The 10,784-nt window shown below is 59.6% G+C and overlaps 1 non-coding gene across 1 annotated transcript; it reads right to left on the reverse strand.

Annotated features, from left to right (window-relative positions):
* Nucleotides 1-585: 585 nt before the first annotated feature.
* Nucleotides 586-691, reverse strand: LOC112485444. Its single transcript, XR_003048445.1, has one exon. It is a non-coding gene; the product is annotated as a U6 spliceosomal RNA (small nuclear RNA).
* Nucleotides 692-10,784: the final 10,093 nt, after the last annotated feature.

Here is a 10,784-nt window from a genome sequence, read left to right on the forward strand (position 1 = left end):
GTGGGAGCAGCCCCGGTCGGGGAATGTGATGTGGGGAATGTGCTGGCGGTCAGCGGAGCTGGGCACCCGTGCCCGAGGCCACCTCCCGTGCTTCCCACGTTACCGGGGTGAGGTCGGGGTGCTGGCGAGACCCGAGCCGCCTGCACGTGAGACGCGGTGGCCGCCCAGACGACACTTAGCCACCCCGTCTCGGCTGGCGCCACCTTCGTTCCCTTGCCTGACTTTGGAATTGTTATTATTGTTACTTTCGAGTATTCCGATCTCGGAGTTTGTGTTTAAAAAGTGTACAAAGTTTTGAAACCCATTAGATTCTCCAGATTTCGCTTGAGCGATCTGACGGTGACTGCCAATTTTTAACACCACACTTTTATCCCCATATACAAGGTAAATTTGGGGCCCTATTGAGAAGCCCCAAACAACGAAACTCTCCAGAATAGATTGGTAGAACAAGGAAGTAAGGATCAGGTAGAATAACAATTAGCTCGAGAATTCTGAGATCAACTTTTTGAATTGATTGGTTTGATGGCGGTTTTTATTTTTTATTTTTTTAGCTATTTTAAAAATTGAATTTATTGGGGTGACACTAAGAACGTGGACTGCTGCATGAATTTGCGGTCATCCTTGCTCAGGGGCCACGTCTGTCTTCTCTGGGTCATTCCGATTTCAGTATATGTGCTGCTGGGGCGAGCACAGTTTCTTAACTGAGAGTTTATTTATTCCTACATGTATCACATATTTTAAAAAGAGCTTTACTGATATTCAGAAAACTAAACTAATGTATGCAATTCGATGAGTTAGCAGATAGGTGTGCACCCACGAAACGTCACCGCAGTCAGGACGGGGGACACGCCCACCGCCTCCGGAGGGCCCGCCTGCCCCCTTTCTTGGGTGGTGGGAAAACGATGCAAGATCCGACCTCTTACCAAACGGTCAAGCGCAGGCCGCGTCGCGTTAGCTGCGGGAGCTGACAGTCTATGCCATGGAGCGCCCCATCACCCCAGCCCCGGTGGCCGCCATCCTAACCTTCCTCCCATGAGGTCGGCCGTTTCGGATTCCACATGTAAGTGGGATCAGGCAGCCTTTGTCTTTCTCTGTCAGGCCCCCAGGTTCACCCGTCCCATGGCAGACGGCAGGATGTCCCTCTTTTTCAAGGCTGAATAATATTCCATTGTGTGAGTATATACCTATTCTCTTCATCTGCTTGTTGTTTCCATGTCTTGGCAATTATAAAAAATGTTGCAATAAACATCCTAAACTCTTCTAAAAAAGTGGAGAAGGGACACTTCCAAACGAATTTTATGAGGCCAGCATTGCCCTGACCCCAAAGCCAAACAGATGCTACAAGAAAACCACCTTCCTGTGTGCTTGACGAATAGAGATGTAAAAACCTAGCAAACTGAATATAAAGTGCATTAAAAGCATGATAGGCCTCGATCCAGTGGGATTTACCCCTGTGGGTCACCCCGTGCCGCCTTCCGAAACACACATGTCCGTCCGTCCACCCCGGAAGTACTGACTGCACGCCTCACTGGACCAGCACCTCACTGGGCTGTCACAGTGAGCGATTGGGGCCCCGCTCCTTCTGCTCGGCGGGCCCTCTGGGCCCCGGGCGCTGTGGGCTCAGGGCCGCCAGCCTGGGGACGGGAACAGAGCTGTCCACAGGCTGCCGCCCCAATTCTTCTCAGCAACTTTCCTCCTTGGGGTTCACTGATTCATTTCCTTACGTACGTATGTCAGGGGAAGGGACAGAAGGCGGGACACTTTTGTTCCAATCTCCTACTTTCTGTCCCCAAACTACAAACGGGCCTCGATTGGGAAAGGGGACGACAACACGGCTCCCGCCTCTCCTCGGGGAACCGGGCAGACGGGGGTCTCCGCATGTCCCCCGGACGGCCCCACAGTCCGCGTGCGAAGGACGAGGCGGAACCGTGTGATGTCTTACGTTTTTCACCTGGCCCTTCTTACACATGCGTATTTTTAAGTCCTGGTTGTGCGAGACCCTCCTGTGCGAGGTCTGTGAGTGTTTTTTGCCTGGTGGAGATTCTGCATGACTTTGGGATCGAATTTGGAAGAGACACGCTGACCACTGACCACTGACTGGTGGGAAGGAAAATGTTTAAATCAACCTTCTGTGTTTGGGCTTTGTCTCCACGCAGAGGGGCTGTCGGGATGAGCGCGGGAAGCCTCCCCAGGCGCCCAGGAGACAATGCGTGGGTTTCGTGGGCGAGAGAGAGAATGGCATCTATTCACTGAGCTCAGGGTCGTGTTTCTCCCCAGATCCGGGTGGAAAAGCGTTTGTCTTGGAGGCAGTTAAACAGGACTGAGAAAACCCTCAATTCCTTTGAAAACAGTGAAAAACACTTTGCATTTCCAACAAAAGAAATGCATTTTGAAGGTGAGAAGTTGTCACTCCGGAGTTAAAGAGGAAACTGCAGAAGTAAAACAGCCTTTGGGGGAGGGGAGAGGAGGGGGGGGACGGGGGCTGAGTGGAGACGCCAGGGTGGGGGTCAGTGACCTGGACCGGGAGGCCTTGGGAGCTGGGGACCGAGGCTGCCTTCTCTGCCGGGCTCTGGGGATGAGGACGAGGACGAGGCAGCCCAGACCCTGCCCGCGGTGGAGGGGGCGGTGCCAGGGTCCTCGCGGTGCAGGCCTCGTGAACTTCCCGCCCCTGGTCTGGGATGAGCAGGTCGGGCTCCCGGAGGGGCTGAGGCCACCATGGCCCAGGAGATGGGGCGGGACGAGGACGCGCCTGGCCACTGCCCCCGCTGCACGGCAGACGGGCAGGGTTTAAAGACGCGTCTTTTTATAACTCCTGCTCCTCATCCGCTTCCATCTGCAGGCCGTTCCCATGGCAACCAGATCAGGAAGGCCAGCGGCAGCCAGAACTCGTGTTTGCACAGCGGATTCCGCCAGGCGCGCGGGTACCTGGCTCACCCCGGGGTGAGGGCGGCCTTCGCCCCGGCCCTCTGCTGCGTAAGCGAAACTTCACGTGCGGCTCACACAGCCGGGGACCGGGGACCCACGCACGTCTGGCCACATCGGATTCAGGGCCGCGGACGGCTCGCAGCCCCGTCACTTCTTGTCCTAACCACCAGAGACGAAAGTGCTGGGCTGCCTGTGGGTCGAGGGGTATCAGCCTCGGGCAAATCACAGTAATTCGCCCCGGAGGCCCCCAGCACCCGGTCAGTGGCCTGAAGCACCCTCCTGCGGTGGCCCCCAGCACCTGGTCAGCGGCCCGAAGCACCTTCCAGCAGTGGCCCCGGAGAATACGCCGCACCCCGCACGGTTCTGGTTCTGAATGTTCAGTCTCCGCTCGCCCGTCCGCGGCAGTCACACTCCTGAGGCCCCGGTTCTCCCCGCATCCGCGGGCTGAGGGTCCTGCTCTGGACGGGGCCAGCACCCTGGCATGGGGCAGCAGCCCTGAGGACAGCGCGGGGGGGCACCCCTGCACGTGGGGCTACCCCCTCGACACACGCGGGCGGGACAGCGCCACCACAGCGCACTCTCAGAGGGGAGCTACGGTGTCTAACCTCCGAGGAGCTTCTGCTCTGCTGCTGCCGTCGGGGGACTAGACTCACAGCTCCACGCGCTGTCACCCGCTGGGCGGGCTCCCCGCTCCGCAGCCCGCCGGGGAGAAGGCCCCGTCACGCCCGGGGACACTGCCGTCCCGCTCTGCCAGTCCCGTCTGTTACGTGAAGAACCTCAGCTCATTGAACCTTTGGCGAGGGTCTGGGCACACGGAGGCGAGGCCATGAGCAGTGTCTGGGCCCCCGGCGAGTGGTATCTGGGCCCCCGGCGCCCCTGGACCTGGAACGCCAGGCGAAGTCCAGCCCCATGGGCAGCGTCCACCTCGGCATCACTGCTCGCGTCTCCGCGGTGGAGCTCTGGGCGGCGCCCACAACGCGGCCACACCGTCAACGCAGCCACATCGTCAACGCGGCCACACCGTCCGCCCGGCCGGGATGCTCCGCAGATGCCGCCGGGCTCTGACCAGGAATCGGGGGTGCCATGCCCATCGCTGGGGGGGGAGGCTCTGCTCCGGCCGTCCCTGGGCCCACTGTGCAGGGCGTCGCGTCTCAGTAAGTGACGCAGTTTGAAAGATTTCGACCCCACGACATGACGACGTGCGTCGCCACCAGCTGAGCGCCCCGCCCCCCATGGGGCTGCTGTGGGGCACATGGGCTCCCAGTGCGGACACGCAGCGCAGCAGGGGACAGGAAGTGGATGGGCCTGGGGGATCTGGCTGCGGGGTGGGGGCGGTGGGGGTCCTGGGATCCTCGTGGTCCCACGTCTCGGCGCCTCAGCTGCAGGAGCGGCTCTGGGGTCGACCGGCACCCCGTCAGCCCTGGCACGCAGCCCTCCCTCACCGCGGGGCCTGCACCGGGGGCCGGGCTGCGGCCCAGACGGACGGGTGGATGGACGGGTGCGGGGCACGGGTCCGGGGCACAGGCCAGAGCCCAGGCGACGACCCGCCACGCGGCCTGGGGCTGTGGGAGGGAACGCTGGGGTCCCAGAGGTGTGCGGGCATCTGTGCGGGGCGGGTCGCCCAGGACTCACGGCGCCGGCAGCAGAGCTGGCGCACAGACGTGGTGGCCGAGGGCCGGGGCAGGCCGGCGAGGCGCCCGGACGGAGGCCGCCCTGTGCACAGCTCGGGCGACGGTTCTGTTTCCTGGGCACAGTTTGCGCAGCTGTGAAATGGGGTGAAACAGTGCCTTTCGGCAACAGAACCCTGGCTCTGACCACAAGGCTTCGCTTCTGGGAGTCTTGACTTCATTTCCCTACGTAAGAACATTATGCCTAAGTAACGCCACCAAATCTTAACTTAAAAATGGATAAAATGGTAAATTTTAGGTTGAATATTTTTACTACAATAAGAAAACCAAAGAAATAAAAAATTCAGCATGCACACACGCGCTTGCACACATGCGAAGCTCTTGTACTACATTCTTGTTACATGTACTGAAGGACTTTAGCTGCCACCTCTGCACGTGTGAAAACTCACGCGTGACCCCGCTTCTGCCATGTTCCGGGCTGGTCACTTCCCCCCACACAGCGGAGTTTGCAAAACCGCAATGTGGTCGAATACTTCTTTATGCTTCGACTGCAAGTATAAAAGCTCAACTTATAAACCGCGTATCTATATGTCCTCACTTATAATTGAAATTATCTTTCTCTTTTAACCTGTTTCTGCATGTGATTTTAGTATGTTTCTTTTTCTATTTTTCTCTTTTTTACATTGCAAACATTCTAACAATTGCCTTCAATATTCTTGTAAACCGTGGTGGGTCGATTACTATAACAAAATACATCTTTGAACCTATAGTACGCCTTTTTCTCCCCCCTAAAAATCTTGTAGGATATAAACGATAGATTCAAACGGTGCTAAAAGTAAAAGCCAAGAAAAATAATGACTCTCAGCACTGCGTACTCTAACACTGGCCTCCGCGTCCGGCCACACGATTATTTTGCAGTTATTTTCTGGACACTGCGGGTGCGGGATCTGCGCAACCCAGTACCAAAACCGCAGGCTTCTAACGGCGTAATAAATAAGCGGCAGTATCCTGAATGACAACTTTACAGCGTGGCAGTAATTCCAAGAAAAATTTACAGTCATTTTTGTCCTGGCTACGCGAGTATTTACAGGAAGCCATCCTCGGTTCTCTGAGGAGCGGGTGATTCTCACCAGCGTTTTGCTCGAGGAGAAACAGGCCCGGCTGGAGGACCCAGGGGTCTCTCCGTCCCGTCTGGTTCCAGGCGGTGCTGCCCAGAAAGGCGGTGTGTCACGTGGTGCCAACAGGTGGCGAAAGCCGCCTTCTTCCAGCTCCGGAGTGGACAAACTCGTGAAGCAAAGCGCAGCGGAACGGGCCGGCCGCAGGGACGACGGAGCAAGCGTGGGCTTGGCGGAGTCCAGCTGGGTCACTCCCGACCGCGGCGACTCTTGGAAACCCTTCGGCTGTCGCTCGTGGCCAGGACTTGCCTTCCCTGACACACGTCAGCAGGTGGGCGTTGCAGGAGGCAGGAAACACACGGCTGCTTTAATCAGGTCGGAGCCGAGCTTGTGACGGCCGTTTCCGCTTCGCCTGCGTTTACCAATGGCTGGTGCCGGGCTCGCCGTCCAGGCTCAGAGGTGACAGGGCGGCTCCTTAGGCGGGCACGGCCCTTCTCACCCCCCGGCTGTCCTGACCGGAAGCATCTCCTCTCGTTGATTCACGACCCGATGTGCGGCGAAGCCGGTCTTGGACCCGCTGCTCCCACTTATTTTGCCTCCCGACCCCACACCCTCTATTTCTAACAAATAGTTCTTGAGGCGACGTGTTCAGAGTGAGCCCGTGAGCGAGGCTGAGACACGGTTTCCCGCTGGTGTCCGTCCTAACGCGCTGACCCTCTGAGTGTCTCCAGGGACAAGGCTGTCTCACCGCCGACGCCAGCCTCTCGTTTGCTGCAGACGAGACGGCCTTGAACCGGCCTGAAAGCTGACGCGCAGACGGCCAGGCCGTGCTTCCCGGCGCGCGTCCCTCCTCAGAGCTCGTGCTTCTGTTCGCGCTCCCGTGTGAGGGGAGGCGGATGAGGGTCGCTCAGCGTGGACGCTGCTGCCCGCAGCCCGGACGTGGCCAGAGGCGCGGTGCCTCACGCTGCCGAGGACCCCGTGTCGGGCTCAGGGGAGGAAGCTCATGCCGTGATGCTAAATACACCCGCACTCGTGCAGGTCCAGGTGCCCGCGTGGAGCAGGTGTGTATGCACTCGTGCAGCAGGTACAGGTGTTCATGTCTGTCTAGGACTGTAACCCTCCAGGCCCTCATGCTGCCCGGCTGCAGGGAGCATGCCGTGCCCCGAGGTGCCCACTGGCCACCAGGCACAGCACTGCCGTGCTGTTAGGTCCTGGCACCTCATCATGACACCTGCCTGCTGGACTGTAATCACACCCCCTGGCTGAGCAAAGGCCGGGCTTGCACACGACCGCTGGTGTGAGAATGTGGGGATGATGAGTGCCCTCTGCACGTCAGCCATGTGCCCCTCACACTCACGGGCAGGCAGCGCATCGGGACCGGAGTCTGCTCACACGCAGGCTTCGGACATGATGCGGGCGGATGAAACGCGGCCTTGGCTGGGAGCCCTCGAGTTTCATCCCCTGACAAGTGGGTGAGTGACTTTGCCTGCCCCTCCTGGCTGCGTCATCCGGTTCAAAGACGGCTGGCAGGGAACTCAGGTCTCCTGCGGGTGAGGGTCCAGAGGCGCTGGGGGTCGGGCACACCGAAGGCCTCTGCCGGGGGACAAGGCTCAGTTCCTCGGGGGGCCGCGTCAGCTGATCACGCAGCTTGAACCTCGTCACCTGGCCGCTGATTCCAGTCACGCTGCAGTGATGAGAAACGACTGCGTGTGCGTGTGTGCGTGTGTGTGCACGTGCATGTGTGCGTGCGTGTGTGCATGTGCATGTGTAGGTCCCGTGGGGCCGAGACGGTGGCGCGCATACACGTGTGTTTACTAACACCAACAAGTCTGAGCGAAGCGTCTACCTGGCAACCGTGGCAGATCTCCCCCCCTGTCTGGGAGCTGGTGAGTAGGAGGCCTGGAAGCTGCAGTGTTCTCCCCAAGTCCCAAAGCATCACTGGTCCTGTGGGTACCTCCAGGTGCACGGGCGAGGCGGTCACCTGGGGAGCTGAACGAGCCAGACCAAACGGCTGAAGGCTGTAGGTCGCGGGGCTGACCACAGGACTGTGTGTGGGGACCGGTCAGAGCCACACGTTGCGTGTTCGACAGTGAGGACAGCTGTCCCACTGTGAGCGTGGACTGTGTTTTTCTCGGTCTGTGCTTCGTTTTCCTGTTTGGAGAGAGACAGGGGCACACAGAGGTCACTGCTGGCCTCAAGAAAAAGCAGCACAGAGGTGCCGGCCAGGCCTTGACGCTGGGCCTGAGCGTCGGGGTCGCGGGGTCGGTGGGGACAGGCCGGAGGACGTCCACGCCGACTGGCGCGTGGGCCCGGACCTGCTGAGTGTTTCGGGAGAAAGCACCGTTCGAGACGGGTGGGCGTGTGGGGTTCTCAGGTTAAAACGCCCCGACTCGGCAGCCTCCGCTGGAGCTCAGACGCGCGGCGGCGCCCGCCCCGGACGGCTGGGGGACGAAGAACGGGCGCCCCGAGCTTTCCCCTGCGGTTTCCACCTCAGGCTTTGAATTCTGTGGCATCCGAATCTCGCCGTTTCTGCAGACACGTGGAGCCCTGGGCCTGGCAGTGAGGGGCTCGGGGGACGGCTGGGGCTCTCTGAGCCACCAACGGCCAGACGCTGCCGGGCAAACCGTGGGGTTCCACCGAGCACTCGTTTTCCTCCGGGATCGGGTCATCAGCAAGGTCGGCCCGCAGGACCCGCCGGTTGTCGGTCAGCGTCATCCCAGGGAGAAGGCCTCGGTACGGGGCAGGGGTTTGCAGCGTCCCCATGTCGCCTGCTCCTGTGGGGCCCGCTCGCCCGCCTGTCAGGCGGGAAGGCCTGGCGTTCCTGGGGTCTGGAGGAGGCTGCCCGACAGACCTGCCTTCTGCATGGTCCTCCTGGCCGGCGCACTGGGGCGTGGGGCATGTTCTCGTCTGGTCGTTTGGTGTCCGCCTCCCCTTCGAGAAAACTGAAGGAATCCTGAGGTCGGTTGTAGGCAGCTGCTCTGCTCTGCCACGTGGACCCTGGCCAGGGCCCCGCCGTGCACCGTCCAGCCCCCTCCTTCTGGCCCCTCGGGGCTGCGTGAGGCGCTGTGGCCACCCGGCCCCCACCCGCTCACTCCGCACCAGGCTGGGTCTCTGAGACTTCATCTCTGAGGCGTCCGGCGGCTCCTTGCTCGCTCACGGACACGGGGTGTCTGACCTTGTGTCTCGGGCCAGATATGACCATGCATTTCTGGAAGCTTCTGTATGTCTGGGGGGTACACGCGGCTACGTCCTCTGGTGGCATTCACCATTACTCCATCGGCCACGTGCCAGCATCCCCGAGGTGGCAATTTTCTGCTTCCAGAGGGACACACATCTTCACAGCCCACTTAATTGCGAGGACGAGTCCATGAATTTAGACTTCACTATTTGCATCAGCAGAGGACAGTGACGCCCGTCTCAGAAGCTTTTAAACCGTGAGGAAAACACAAAGCGGTTTCTGAATAGTAATTCTTAGGTAGAAACGGCTTTGATTATTTCAACCTGACCAGTCTTTCAAGAAGATGAACCTTAAATTTCCCAAACAAGCACCTTTTAAAGCCCAGAATGAGAGTATTCAGGGAGGCGAGACCCCAGCACCACACCAGCCAGGAGGAGACGCCGGGTGATTCTAGCAAATCAGGATAAAAGGCGCAGGCCAAGCGGCCAACACGCTGCCTCGGCCGTTCCTTCCCAAGTGCAAGACCTTGTGAGGCTAAATGAGACAGAAAGTAATACAGGACGTTTGAATTAAAAAACATAACGTTTGTGTAGTGAGGGCTCATTAATGCCAGCCGCCGCCGTGACCGCAAAGATGGCTCGGACTGCGGCCTTCCTCGCCGGCCCGCCGCCGAGGGCAAGGGGGAGAGACGGAGGGGGGCAGGGGTGTCAGTGGGGAAGGCAGGACAGGGACCTGGGAGGCCAGCTGTGGGTCGCACGGGAATCACCTGCAGAGACGGCGCGTTTAGTGCAGACATAATCTCGCGTCTGTAAGCGCTTCAGTGTTTCCCAGACACGCCTGGATCCATTCCTTCAAATGGTCTGCATAAAAATCCCTCGAGCTGGCCTTAGGTTACATGCGAATTGAAATCGGATAACCGAGAGCTGACCGTTCCTTCAAATGGTCTGCATAGGTCACATGCGAATTGAAATCGGATAACCGAGAGCTGACCTTGGTTCTTCTGTTTTCCACCCGGTATGCCTCCCAAGATGGGAAGTGGCCCCAGGAGCCGGGGCGGGAGGCGGTGTGAGCCCCGAGGGTCCGCGTGGTTAAGCCCCGGGAGCCTGGTCTAAGCCGTCGGACGCTTCCGATCCGCGCTCATCGCCCTCTGCGGTCCTCGCGATTTTGCGACCTCTTCCTAGAAACGATTTTGCATCTTTTTCTCGAGTTGAGACGTGACCGACACGGAACACTGTGTGGGTCCGAGGCGCACGACACGCTGATTTTACGCATTCACACTGCGCTGCGTCTGCCGTGGTAGCGCTCGCTGACGTCTCCATAATATCACAATCCCCTTAGAAAACAGGCAGGTTTATTAAAAACGCGACATCTTCCCAGAGAAGACGGCCAGATGGCCAAAAAGTACATGAAAATGTACTCGGCATGACTGATCTTCAGGGAAATGCAAATCGAAACCACGACGAGCTGTCTGTCACCTCACACCTGTCGGCACGGCCAGCACCAGGGAGCCAGCAAGCACGTGGAGGAAAGGGGGCCTCGTCCGCCGCTTGGGTGGTGCGAACCCGTGCGGCCACCACGGAGGCAGCACGGAGGCGCCTCGAAGAATTGAAAATTGGACACCACGTGACCCGGCGGCCCCACTCCCCAGCGTCTGGCCAGCAGAAATGAAGCCTCGTGGACGCCCAGCGTCCTGGCGCTGCCCTCGGGTTGTTAAGAAACTGCTGGAAGCTGGGACAACAGCCCTCGGTGGTGGCACAGGTGGCCTCGAGTCACGTCACCATCTCACGTCCTCGCCCCGCCTGACGACCTGCAGGGACAGTCAGGGTAGGGTCCCCCGCCGGGACGGCGGCTTCTGGAGAAAATGACGGGACTGGGGTGGCAGCGCCGCCCTGAGGCCACCGCGAAGCCCCCGCCGCCTTCTCGCTCGCTGCGCCCCAC

This window comes from Pteropus alecto, unplaced genomic scaffold (assembly GCF_000325575.1).
Source record: "Pteropus alecto unplaced genomic scaffold, ASM32557v1 scaffold108, whole genome shotgun sequence".
NCBI lineage: Eukaryota > Metazoa > Chordata > Mammalia > Chiroptera > Pteropodidae > Pteropus > Pteropus alecto.